The sequence below is a fragment of the Lactuca virosa genome, chromosome 9 (genome assembly GCF_052849685.1).
Source record: "Lactuca virosa cultivar CGN04683 chromosome 9, Lactuca_virosa_CGN04683_v6, whole genome shotgun sequence".
Taxonomy (NCBI): Eukaryota; Viridiplantae; Streptophyta; class Magnoliopsida; order Asterales; family Asteraceae; genus Lactuca; species Lactuca virosa.
The window spans coordinates 35,787,482-35,802,338 of record NC_136434.1 but is presented as its reverse complement, the minus strand read 5'-3'; positions in this window follow the sequence as shown (position 1 = coordinate 35,802,338).

Sequence of the window (14,857 nt, the reverse complement as noted above, 5' to 3'; positions counted from 1 at the left end):
AACCCATAGGATGCTCCATGGATGCTCCATGGTGGTTATAGAACCCATGGGTCATGGAAATGAAAAGTCATGACAATTAGGGTTTACATGGTGTAACCCTAATTGTAACACACTATATAAGCATCACTTTATTCACCAAAATCCCCCACTAAGCAAGAAGTGTGAGGGCTAGCCGATTTCTAAGTGTTGTTCATTTCTGTCTAAGTTATTCCAAGTGCATTTGGTGTTGTGTGAGACATTTAAGGTATCACACTTGAGGTGCTAGGCTCACAAGGTTTTCAAGGAATCCAAACTACTACAAGGTATGTTGTCTTGCTAACTTTTATGTTTAAAAGTTCCCCATGTATGCTAGATAGGATATGAACCTTGGAAAAACAATTTTGCATGTATCATAGATAAAACATAGATCCAAGGTTTCTAGGGTTGCATGTACACCATAGGAGTGTTAGAATGCTCAAAACCCTTCAGTGGTATCAGAGACTAGGTTTGTTCGTTTGATACTTGATGCAAAATTGTGAAAAAACTCAGTTTTTCTGCACTCTGCAGCATGAACTCGCCGAGTCCATGGGGGACTCGACGAGTCCATGAGTAAATTCATCCTACTCGTCGAGTAGGTTCTTGCACTCGACGAGTAGGAGCCCCTAAGTGCAGATTTTTGAGTTTTGCTGCTGGAAATGGACTAGAAACATTACCCTAAACTGTTTTGGTGTTATAAAACTTGTTTTAGATGGTGTAATGGTTATGCTAATCCATTTTCAATAGCTATTATCAAAATTTAAAGTTTTATATGGTTTATTTATGATTCTTGAAATTGTTGATATGAACATTCATGAACTTATGAGTTTAGAAGATCATAGGAATTATTTGTAACTTGCTTGTTAGTTTAATTCTTGATCATTATGTGTTTTAATGGAATCCATAATTTGTCCTCAAGTTATGGATTACCAAAAGTCATTCTTTTAAAGTCCATTATTAAACACATAAGTTACATAAAATGAAAACTCTCTCATTTTATTAATCCATTAACTCGTAAGTTATGAAAGATGAAAAGTTTTGAAAGTTACAAAACTTGCCCTCAACTTTTGGAACATGTAAAGTCACTTTAAATACTTTAGTTCCAACCCCTAGAATTTTAAAAGTTAAAATGCAGCCCTTATACTTTATATTATTATAAGTTTAATAATAATTATATATGTATAAGAACAAGTCGTTTTACCGTTAGTAGGACTCATTCACGAAGCCGGTCTATAAGGGGGTATAAGGTTGTTGCCTATAAAATGGCAGCTTAATGGGTGTCCACTTTGACCCATCGCTTCCTTGACTGGTGGAGGGTCGTTAGCCGAACGGGTAGGACAGGGACTTCTAAATCTTCATTAAAAGTATGATGAAAAATAAAGTAACTAAATGTTTTTATAAATTCCCAATCGTAGTTACTTTAGGAAAATGTGAATAAGGTGCTAACCCATGAAATTACACTTTGCACTTTGATTAAGTCGTTAGTGGAGCGTGTGTGGTTAACTGGCACACTAACCTGGACTTAACAAGGTAGGCAAAGGGTAACTTAATATTTATCATAGTATCGGTGGAGCGCGTGTGGTTAACCGGCACATCAATTGAGGGGTAAATATTGAAGGTACCAAGTAATTTGCATGGTTACTTCACACCTTGTTTTGTGATCCTCGGCATCCCAGTCACAAAACCTGAAGGGCACACTCGAAATTAAAACATGCCATTGAAAAGTTCAATGAATCTCAAAGAATCTAGGAGTTTCAAAACCAATTAAATCCTAATAATTTATTTCGTTTTTCATGGTGGAAATTGGTGAATCGTCATTCACCTACCTTCAAATATTTTATAGCTTGGATTACGGCATCCCTCTTCTAAGTTATAAAATATTGTGTTGGGTCCTAACCTTAATATTAGATTTGGGTGTCTTATTAAGGACTATCTTTATATCTAATCTAAACTTGTCATTCTTCTTTTTCAGATGTCTTCCAATAATGCTGCTTCTAGCTCAAACCCTACAGGCTCCTTCTCTCTCATGAACCTTTGTGGGAGAGTCATCTTTGATGGTTCCAACTTTATGGATTGGATCCGGAACATCAGGATGGTCACTCGGTATGAGGACAAGGAATATGTCCTCGACAAGGAGCTTAAGGAACTTGAGTCTACTGCTACTCCTGAGGAGATCGCTGAATACCAGGCACATGATAGAGATGCTACCAAAGTGGCATGTATCATGTTGGCCACAATGACAGCCGAGCTCCAAAAGTCCTATGAGGACTACTACCCTTTTGAGATGCACCAGGACTTGATGGACCGCTACCATCAGAGTGCTCGTCAAGAGCGGTATGAAATAATCTCTTCCATGATAACAACCAGGATGAAGGATGATGAACCCATCACGGGCCACATGCAGAAAATGCAAAGGTATGTGGACCGTTTGCTGAAACTGAATGTGAACTTCCCAGAGGAGTTGGCAATAGATATCATTTTGCACTCCTTACCTTCGTTTTATGATCAATTCCGCATGACATACCACATGAACAAGGAGGAAGTTACACTCAGCAAACTTCAAGGACTTTCGAAGACCGCGAAAAGTGGTCTTAAAGGTAAGTCGGTTGTTACTACTCCTACTCCTACCGCGACCCCTATCTTGGCAATCGGGCAAGGAAAAGGAAAGAAGAGGAAGAGCCCTTCGAAGGGTACCAAGGGAAAGTCCCTTGATGGCTCCTCTTCAAGTGGAACCAAGAAAGGTTTCGTCACTCCTTCTGCTAACCTTAAAGAGGCTGAATGCTTCTATTGCTATGAAAAGTCGCACTGGAAGCGAAACTGCCCAAAGTACCAGCAAGATGTAAAGGATGAGAAAGTGAAACCCAACCATGCAGGTATTTACACTATATTGTCTAATAACTCACCCTATTCTAATTCTTGGGTCCTTGATACAGGTTGTGGTATTCACATATGTTGTGATTTGCAGGGACTAAGAAGAAGTAAGAATGTGGAGCATGGGAAGATAACTTGATTATGGGAAATAGGAAAGTTACACCTGTCACCAAGATTGGAGTTTATTCTTTATTGCTAAGTAGTGGGTTAACATTAGATTTGAATAAATGTTGTTATTCGCCTAAAATGGCAAGAAATATTATTTCCTTTCATGGTTTGTACAACCAAGGTTTTACCTTTTCATTTGATAATGATAGTGGTGGTATTAATGCTTTCTTTAATAATGTTCTTTATTTTAAAGCATTACCTTGTGATGGTATGTATGAAACTGTGTCGGTTGTAGATAACCTAGGAAATAATGTATTGTGTATCGATTCTTCCACTAGTTTGGATAAAGCATCATTATGGCATTGTCGTCTTGGACATGTAAGCAAGAAACACATAGGCCAACTCCAAAAGGATGGAGTCTTGGAGTCATTTGACCTAAAATCAAATGATAGTTGTGAATCTTGTTTACTTGGAAAAATGAAAAAGTCACCCTTCACTGGTTCCTGTGATAGGGGTGAGGGTTTGTTGGATCTCATACATACTGATGTGTGTGGACCCTTCAGAACCGCCACAAGGGATGCTAACCGCTTCTATGTGACTTTTATTGATAGTTTTAGTAGATATGGATATGTCTACTTAATCAAGCATAAGTCAGAGACCTTTGAAAAGTTCAAAGAGTTTAAACAGGAAGTGGAGAATCAGTTGGGCAGGAACATTAAGATGCTTCGATCTGATCGAGGTGGTGAGTATCTTAGTACAGAGTTCCTTGACTATCTTAAGGAATGTGGGATTATCTCACAATTGACACCTCCCAGGACACCGCAGTTGAATGGTGTGGCTGAGAGGCGCAATCGAACCTTGTTGGATATGGTTCGTTCCATGATGAGTCGAGCTTCGCTACCAATCTCATTTTGGGGGTATGCCTTAGAGACTGCCGCCTATATCCTTAATCTAGTCCCTACCAAAAAGGTTGCTAAAACACCTTATGAGATGTGGACCGGAAAAGTTCCCAATCTGGACCACATCAAGATTTTGGGTTGCGAGGATTTTGTGAGGCGCGAGTCTCACGATAAGCTCGAACCTCGAAGTGAGAGGTGTATTTTCATCGGCTACCCACAGAGATCCTTTGGTTACCTCTTCTACAGACCCAGTGATAATGTGCTCTTTCTAGCAAGGAGAGGAGTCTTTCGAGAGAGAGAGAGTTCATAAGCCAAGGAAACAGTGGGAGGCAAATTGATCTTGAATAAATTCAAGAGTCAAGTGGTGAAGGAACCTCAAACCCTAGCAATCAACCTGAGGAGGAAACTCCTGTTGATCCGACAGAAGAGTCTGTACCTCTAAGGCATTCCACGAGAGTTAGGAATGCACCTGAGCATTACTATGGTTTCCATATTACTGCGGAAGGTGATACACTTATCAGTGATAACACACTGGTAAGTCTGTATGAACCTAACAGCTACACGGAAGCCATGGCAGGCCCTGAGGCTACTAAATGGAAAGAGGCTATGGACATCGAGATACAATCCATGTATGACAATCAAGTTTGGAACTTGGTTGACAATGTACCAGGTCGTAAGATAGTTGGGTGCAAGTGGATCTTCAAGAAGAAGACCGACATGGATGGTAATGTACACACTTATAAGGCGCGACTGGTTGCAAAGGGCTTTTCTCAAACTCCGGGAGTTGATTATGATCATACCTTTTCACCAGTAGCCAAGATTAAGTCTATTAGGGTTATGCTAGCCATTGCTACATTTCATGACTATGAAATATGGCAAATGGATGTCAAAACCGCTTTCCTTAATGGAAAGTTGGATGAGGATGTTTACATGAGTCAGCCAGAGGGTTTTGTCAGTGCAGAGTACCCTAATAGAGTGTGTAAGCTTGAGAAATCCATCTATGGATTGAAACAAGCACCTCACAGATGGAATCTTTGTTTCGATGAGAAAGTCAAAGATTTTGGCTTTTCGAGGAGTAAAGATAAGTCCTGTGTATATGTCAAGGATAGTGGGAGTATAGTTACCTTTTTGGTATTGTATGTGGATGACATACTACTCATAGGAAATGACATCCCAACTTTGCAGGAAGTGAAGTCCTGCTTGGGAAGTGTTTCGCTATGAAGGATCTTGGAGAAGCTGCCTATATCCTAGGGATAAGGATTATGAGAGACAGGAGTAAAAGACTAATTGGACTTAGTCAGAGTACCTACTTGGAGAAGGTGCTGAATAGATTCAGCATGCAGAATTCCAAGAAAGAAGAGTTACCAATCCAGTGTAACGCCAGACTGAGTAAAACTCAGAGCCCGAGTACAGATGCTGAGATAGCAGAGATGAGTCGAGTACCTTATGCTTCCGATGTAGGCTCGATCATGTATGCTATGACTTGTACTGGTCCTGATGTGGCCTTTGCATTGAGCATAGTCAGCAGATATCAGGGGAACCCTGGCAAGGCTCACTGGACTGCGGTAAAGAACATTCTCAAGTACCTGCGGAGGACTAAGGACTGGGTCCTTACCCTCGGTGGGAGTGATGACTTGAGAGTAGAAGGATATAGTGATGCTAGCTTTCAAACTGATAGGGATAATTTCCGCTCTCAGTCAGGCTGGGTCTTTACCTTAAACAGAGGAGCAATTTCTTGGAAAAGTTCCAAACAGGAGACAGTGGCTGATTCAACTTGCGAATCAGAGTATATAGCGAAAAGCGAGGCAGCAAAGGAGGCTATATGGCTAAAGAACTTCATTGGAGACCTTGAGGTTGTACCAGCTATAAAGGAGCCTATAGAGATTTTCTGTGATAGTGAAAGTGCAGTTGCCTTAGCCAAGGAACCAAGGGATCACGGGAGATCCAGACACATCGACAGAAAATACCATTTCATCAGACATCGAATAGAAGAAGGACTCCTCGTGGCAAAGAGGGTATAATCGGATGAGAACTCGGCAGATCCTCTCACGAAGGGACTGAGTAGGGTTAAGCATCTCCAGCATGCAAGTCGCATATGGCTGAAGGATGATATTAGTTTTAGTAGTTAGATAGCTTTGAAATGTGTAAAGTGTAATTGACATTTGATGATGAATAAAAGTTGTATTTATATATGAGTAAAGTGTTGCTATCTTTTGTCAATCGTTTACTATCGTTTCATTTTGCATGTTTTGACTTCCAGAATAATTATGTTTGGTATATGATATTATTCGAATTCTCCACAGTCGGTCATATGTTGGAAGTAGGTATGAATCAAGACTGTCATGAGTTGGTTGTAGAGGTCTAAGATGTTGGACATGGCTACAACACTCATGAGTGCTCATAAGTTCTGAGTATTGGATTCAACCCGAGCAGGAGACTGTAGCTGATTCAACGTGTGAACTAGAGTACATAGCAGCAAGCGAAGCATCAAAGGAGCAAATATGGTTGAAAAACTTCATCGGAGACCTTGGAGTCATTTCATCCATAAAGGAGCCTATGGAGATTTTCTACGATAATGAAGGTGCGGTTGCCTTAACCATGAAACCGAGAGATCATGGTAGATCCAGACATATCGACAGAAAGTACCACTTCATAAGACATCAGGTAGAAGAAGGGCACCTCGTGATAAATGGGATATCGTCAGAGGACAACCCAGCAGATCCTCTTAATAAGGGACTGACTAGGGTTAAGCACCTGCAGCATGCGAGGAGCATTGGGCTAAAGGACGAAATTAGTTTTAGTAATTAGATAAATCGAAACTTGTAATAGCTAAATTCTAATTGACATTTGATGATTAAATAAAAGGAGTTTTATTTATAAGTAAAGTTATCGTCTTGTGTAAATTATTTACTATTGTTTCACTTTGCATGTTTTGACTTCCAGAATAATAAAATTATGATAATTATTATTATTCAAACTATCCACAGTCGATCATATGTTGGAAGTAAGTATGAAATAAGATTGTCATGAGTTGGCTTGAAGATTGTTTAAGGAGTTAGGCATAGCAACAGTTTTCTACACCATTCATGAGTGCTCTTGAAATAAGATTTGAGTATTTGAATCAACTCGCGCTCACCTGAATCACTTCATGGAATTTATCACGAGTGATTGTGAGACGATAATATCATATAATCTTCAAACCAAGATATATGAGTTGTTGATTACGAGTTGGTTGTGCATTGATGGCATGAAAACGCATCAGTAACTTGATGTTATAAAACGTGTCGTTGTGTATGATTTGATGAGTAGTTAGTACAAGCATATAATGTCGAAGTTTATCTGTTCCTTTTATCCTAAGAGGATTAAAAGCGATATCTTGGGCCCCTCGATGATTCTACTTTGACTTATGTGTCGGGACCGATCAGAACTAAATTGATGTGTTCAGTTATGTTCTATGTCAGACGGATCAGAAATCGGGAAACAAACGGTTGGACAATAAGTATGACATTGTTCCATGTATTTGTCTAGCTGATATCTTGAGAACAGAGGAGTATATGATCACTTATCTGAAGGACGAGTCACTGACTAGGTCAGAGTTCGACAGCGGCTTTTGAAAGCTTACGATTGCTAAGTCAGATCCTGAAGTACATTAGCAGTAATAGTTATTAGACTTATCCAAGTGGGAGACTGTTGGATTTGGTGTCTAAGCCCATAACTATAATTGGTATGTACCGACTCAATTGTAGCATGGTCCTTTTAGGTTGCCTTCACCAGTGCAATTTGATAGGATGAATTTTGAGAATAAGGTTATTTATGGTTTATTAATATATTATAAGTATAATATATTAATACGGAATTATTTAATTAGTATTGATCAAGAATTAATTAATTAATTTTGTGATCAAAAGAGACTAATTAAATATATGGGGATTGATTATGTAAATCAGTTTTTCTTGTAGTGTGGGCTAATGATCCATGATCATGGGCTAAACTAGTCCATGGAGGTTAAACCCATGGAGCATGAGAATGTGGAAAGTAATGGGTTATTAGGGTTTACCAAGTGTAGCGCTAGCATGTCCAACACTATAAATAGAACCCTCCATAGAACAAAATCGGTTGCACGATCTCATTGAGCTAAATAGATTATTCTCTTAAATCATCCTCTTGCATATTGGTGTTTGTGAACCATTAGAGGCATCACACTTGAGGTGCTCAAGCTTTCAAGGGTCAAGAACTACAAGTCCTTCAAAAGGTATGTCATCTATCTAGATGTTTTATTCAATTAGCAATTTGTATGCTAGTTAGGACAATGCTTTGGAAAAATTGAAAATATGCATGTATAATAAAGAAAACATAGATCCAAAGCATATAGGGTTGCATGTGCACCATAGGAGTGTTATAGTGCTCAAAACCCAACAAAGAGGAAAGTGGGAATACAAATGATCTTGAAGAAATTCAAGACTCAAGCGATGAAGGAACCTTTAACACTAGCACTCAACCTGAGAAAGAAATTCCTGTTGAACCGATTGACGAGTCATTACCTCTTAGACGTTCCAACCGAGTTAGAATGACACCAGAGTTTTATGGTTTCCATATTACTATAGATGGTGATACGTTTATCAGTGATAATACACTGCTAAATTTGGATGAGCCTTCTAACTACAAGGAAGCCATGGCGGGCCCTGAATCTGCCAAATGGAAAGAGGCGATGGACAGCGAGATCAAGTCCATGTATGACAACCAAGTTTGGAATTTGGTTGACAATGTATCAGGTCGTAAGACAGTTCGGTGCAAATGGATCTTCAAGAAGAAGATCGACATGGATGGAAAGGCACACACTTTCAAGGTTAGGCTGGTTGCAAAGGGCTTTACTCAAACCCCATGAGTTGACTATGATGAGACCTTCTCGTCGGTAGCTAAGATTAAATCTATTAGGGTTATGTTAGCCATAGTTGTGTTTCATGATTATGAAATTTGGCAGATGGATGTCAAAACCGCTTTCCTCAATGGAAAGTTGGCTGAGGATGTTTACATGAGTAAGCCAGAGGGTTTTGTGGATGCCAAATACTCCAATAGAGTGTGTAAGCTTGAGAAATCAATATATGAATTGAAACAAGCATCTCGCAGATGGAGTATTTGCTTTGATAAGAAAGTCAAAGAGTTCGGTTTCTCTAGAAGTGAGGATGAATCTTGTGTATATGTCAAAGCTAGTGCGAGTATAGTAACCCTCCTGGTATTGTATGTTGATGACATACTACTTATAGGAAACAAAATTCCAACCTTGCAGGAAGTTAAGTCCTGGCTTGGAAAGTGTTTCGCTATGAAGGATCTGGGAGAGGCTGCTTATATTTTGGGAATAAGAATTTTGAGAAATATGAGTAGAAGACTAATTGGACTTAGTCAAAGCACGTATTTGGATAAGGTGCTAAAGCGTTTTAGTGTGGAAAACTCTAAGAAAGGAGAGTTACCTATCCAGAGTAATACCAAGCTGAGTAAGACTCAGAGTCCGAGTACCGATGAAGAGATAACGGAAATGAGTCGATTTCCATATGCTTCCGCCGTTGGATCGATCATATATGCTATGACATGTACTCTCCCTGATGTGGCTTTTGCTTTGAGCATGGTTATTCGATATAAGGGAAATCTGGGTAAAGCTCATTGGATAGCGATTAAGAACATTCTTAAGTATCTGTGAAGGACTAAGGACTGGGTCCTTGTGCTTGGTGGTAGTGATAACTTAAGAGTTACTGGGTATATTGACGCCAACTTTCAGACAAATAGAGACAACGTTTGTTCTCAATATGGCTGGGTGTTTACTCTTAATGGAGGAGTTGTGACTTGGAAAATTTCCAAGCAAAAGACTGTGACTGATTCTACATGTGAATTGGAGTATATAGCTGTGAGCGAAGCGTCAAAAGAGGCTATATGGTTGAAGAACTTCATTGGAGACCTTGGAGTTGTGCCAGCCATTAAGGAGCCGATGGAGATTTTCTGCGATAATGAAGGAGCGGTTGCCTTGACCAAAGAACCAAGAGAACATGGAAGATCTAGGCATATCGACAGAAAAATCATTTTATTAGAAATCGAGTAAAAGAAGTACACCTCATCGTAAAGAGAGTATCATCTGAAGAGAATCGGGTAGATCCCCTCATAAAGGGTCTGAGTAGGGTTAAGCACGTTCAGCATGTGAGGAGTCTGAAGGATGATATTACTTTTAGTGACTAGATAGATATTTAGAAACTTGTAACAAATAAATGTAATTGACATTTGATGATTGAATAAATGGAGATTTATTTATGAGTATTCTTTACTATCTTTTGTCAATTGTTTATCGTTATGTTTCACTTTGTATGTTTTACTTCCTGAATAATTGGATTATTCAAATATCCATAGTCGATCATACTTTGGAAGTAAGTAGTGAATTAAGACTGTCATGAATTGGGTTGTAGATTGTCTAAGTGTTTAGACATAGCAATGGTTTGCTGCAACATTCATGAGTACTTTTGAAATGGGGATTTAAGTATTGAATTAAATCCACGCTTAATGAATTACTTCATGGAATTTATCACGAGAAATTCTAAGACGATAATATTGTATGATCTTTAAACGAAGATATATGAGTTGTTGTTTACGAGTTGGTTGTGCATTGATAATGTGTAAGCGCATCAGTAACTTGGTGTTATAAAACGTATTGTTGTGCATGATTTGATGAGTAAATAGTACAAGAATATAAGTCGAATTTTATTTGTTCCTTTTGCCCTAACGGGAAAAGCAATATCTTGCGCCCCTCGATGATTTGGTGTTGACTTATGTGTCGGGTCCGATCAGGACTGAATTGATGTGTTTAATTAAGTTCTTTGTCATTACAAATCATAAATCGGGAAACAAACTGTTGGATAATGACAATAATTATTTTTCATGTCATTTGTCCACGTGATATCTTGCAGAACGAAGGATTATATTGTAACGCCCGCGTTTCCAGGCTAGGTATTATTGTTGATGTAATAGTCTAGGTTAACCTTTGTAACTCTTTTGAAGTATTAATGATGAAATGTTTGAGTATTATGTGTTTTAGGCTTAGTTGTGTGACTTAATTGAATTAAGAATAAAATAAGCGTCAAAATTTAAGTGTGAGATAAACCCGATATTTTTACATAAAGTTGTAGTGGTCAAAACGAGGTTTCCGGAGATATAAAGAACGCCGAAATCCGAGTTATAACGAAGAAGTTATGATCTGTCGAAGTTTCGCGACAGAACTGGCACGACGCTGAATGATGTAAAATATGAATTTAAGATATAGCGACATCTAGACTTAGTAATCTAAACGAAAGTCGTAGAATACGTTAAACCGAGAGCGTGCATAAAAAGAATGCCAAAATCTGACTTCGTATGAGGAGGTTATGATTTTTCTAAGTTTCGACTTAGCAGTGTGCAGCCCGAATACTCGATTTGAGATCGAGCGGTTTTTAGCCGAAACAATCTAAACGAGAATTGAAGATCTCGTCAATGGTAGTGCAACGGTAAAAAGACAGACGAAAACAGACGTCGGATGAAGAAGTTATGAATTTTTATAACGGAGTTTTCCTGTCCCGGCCTACTAAAAATAATATAATAAAAATAAAGTCAAAAATTAGCTGACGGAGTCTAAACGAGAGTTGTAGAGCATAATCTCACCTACGCGTGCATATAAAGAACGCCGAAAACGGAGCTCGTATGCGAAAGTTATGAATTTCTGAAGTTCGGGGCGTGAACCCCAAGGCTGTGTCAGAGCTCACGAGGTGAGCATTAGTGGCTCACGAGGTGAACAGATGATGGACGTCTTCTAGGGCAAGTGGCCATGACGAACGCAATGACGTATCGAGCTCACGAGGTGAGCATATGTGGCTCACGAGGTGAACATATATGGTTCACGAGGTGAACCTAGCAATTTTGCCCTATAAATAGAATTCAAGGGGCAGCCGAGTTTGGTTGCTCATCTCTTACTCTCCCACTCCCGATACTCTCTCTAAGCCCTATTTTAACCCCCCGAAGCCCCGGTATCATCCCGAGACCTGAAGCGAGTCCCGAAGCACCGAAGATCCCGAGAAGAAAAGAGTTTCCGAGCCGAAGCTCTGCCCGCGAGAAACCCGGTTTTTGTGAAGATCTTCCAGATCTACCAAAGAATACTATTTCTACAAGCCGTAGTGCTGTCCGATCATCTTCTGATCAGGTGAGTGTGTAGTTACTTTCTTCTAACGCATAATTATGAAGTATTTTATATGAAATACGTGTTATGTGTATATTTTGTTGTTATATGTGTGAATGTATATTCACTTTCTTCTATCTCATAGATATGATTTATTCTCTATGAAATACGTGTTATGTGTGTGTGCCTCATCTGTTATGTGGAATATGTATTGAATGAACATGCTATACATGTTTTAAACTATGTATAAAAATATATATTTTTATCTACTAATATGTTGGGTAGAACATGGGTAGATAGTTGATGTGTGATAAACAGATGAGAGGCCTCGTTGTTGTTGCTGATTCAGTCATCTAGCGGAGTTTAGATGACGACCACAGACTTTTCTAGACAGTCCAGTGGAACGCTAGCAGGCTCATTGCCTGTAGGTGTTAATGAACTTGGGTGTTAAGGAAACCCCTTTGCAGTAATGTCCGTCCCGATGAAAATCCTAGGTTAGGTCCCTTGTAATAGCTGTTGTTTTAGGGACATAAAGTGAGGATAACGGGAATGGGTAATCGGGTTATTGTTGGTTGATGAACTAAATATATTTATTTATTGTGGGTCGAAAACCCTATATGCTCACCAGGCTCCCAAGCCTGACCCACTCAGTTTTCTTTATATTACAGGTAGTGGCGCCAGAGCATAAGTTGGATGACTTGTCAAGTTATTTTTGGATTATAGACCTGCTGTTATATATAACTGTTGTAAGGTCTGTATTGTAATGTTTATGCTTTTGGTCTGTTTATCGGAACATGACATCCCGAGTTTTGTTTTATAATGAAAATACATTTCTTTATGAAATGCTTTGGTAAATCTTATTTTATCATATTTCGTTTTGGGAACAAATTCCGCAACTCTTTTAATCAAAGGATTACTCTGAAATTGTTTTAAAAGTATAAATTAAACCGGTCTTTTCTGGCCGTGATTTTGGGGATGTCACATATATGATCCCTTATCTTAGGACACATTACTGACTAGGTTAGAGTTCGACAGCGGCTTTGAGAGCTATAATTTTATGGTCAATTTTTGAAGTTATACTTGCAATTATAGTTATTATACTTATCCAAGTGGGAGACTGTTGGATTAGGTGTCTAAGTCCATAACTATAATTGGTATATACTTGAATTGATAGTAGCATAGTCCTTTTGGGTTGCCTTCGCACTAGCAACTAGACAGGATGATTAATTGAGGAAGAGGTTGAATTTATTTAGAATAATAAATTCATATATAAAATGATTTATTAATATGTTATGAAAATAATATATTAATTATAAATCATGTTGTTTAGTTAATATTTAATCAGAAATTAATTTGGAATTAATTTTGGTATTAAAGGAATTGATTAAAAGTTCAGGGGCTATTTTGCAATTAATTAATAGTTGTGGTTTGTGCTCTTGGATCACCCTAAGTAGGGTTGGCCGAAATTTCTAAAGGGAGGCCCTTAGGATTTCGTCCAAAGTCTTAAGGAGGTGGATCCATGGTTGCTTAGGGCCTAAGCTAGAAATTAGGGTTTCCACCTAGAAACCCTGGCTTTGGGACTAAGCAACCTAACTATATAAGGAGCATCACCCCATCAAGTTTCAGCCACTCCTTGGAAACCCTAGAAGAGTCGAAACTTTAAGTGCCTCCCTCCTCTCTCCTCTCTCTCAATTATCCTCTTGCTTTGGTGTGTTTGTGGGCCATTAGAGGTGTTACATTTGTGGCACTTGTTCTCAAAGTCAAGATCTTCAAAGGAATTACTGTTATTAGTACATAACAACAAAGGTATGTATCTAAACCCTAATTCTATGTTGATTTCGAAAATTATACATGCCTCATAGGGTTTATAGTTTTTGTGTTCAATGCTTGTATGTCTAATAGAGAAAACCTAGATCCAATCAATTAGGGTTGCATGCACACATATGATTGTTTGCAATGTATAAATCCCATCAAATATGAGAGTAGAATTACTTGCGATAATCATCACAATTAGTTCTGATTTTGACCTTTCTTTTAGAAACCTTTGACTAATTTCTCCTCTCCTTTTTTTAGTAATGTCAGATTGCAACATTACTTTTTCTTTTTTACAGCTTTCACGCATCCCAAACATGGTAGAAAAATCATCTTTACAAAGATGTGTTTTCAATTTTAGCCATTAAAAATTGATTTCTTCAACAATAGAACACCCCCTCAAATTAAATTCCAATTTTAACATGAAATTTTTGGAACCCATTTGAGGTTTAAAATTTATGAAGGTTTCTTGCAAACCCATTTCTTTGAAGAAAAACACTCATCTTCTGAAAATGATATTGGCTTCTTAGTTGGAAAACAAAAATTACAAAATATCTCATTGAACCAACCAAAGAACCTTTTCTCTTTTCTCCATCTTCTAACATCTCCATCTGAACACATTTTTGAATCAACATACTTGATTTGTACTTTTTGAACTTTTTCACAAGCATGAGAAACTTGTACTTTTGGCATCCAAACCTTTTTCACCTTTCTCTTCTTCTTCTTCTTCTTCTTCTTCTTCTTCTTCTTCTTCTTCTTCTTCTTCTTCCTTTTCAAATTTTGAGACTTCAAAATTGATTTTCGGATTTGAACATGTTCATCACATTTCATGATCTGAACATTTGAAATCTTTTGAACACAATCCTTTAGAGTTTGGTAAATATGAATATCTTGAATAATAGGCTTTCTATAAGGCACCATTCCTTCAAAACTAGCACAAGAGCATGAAGAATCTTCTTTTTGAGTT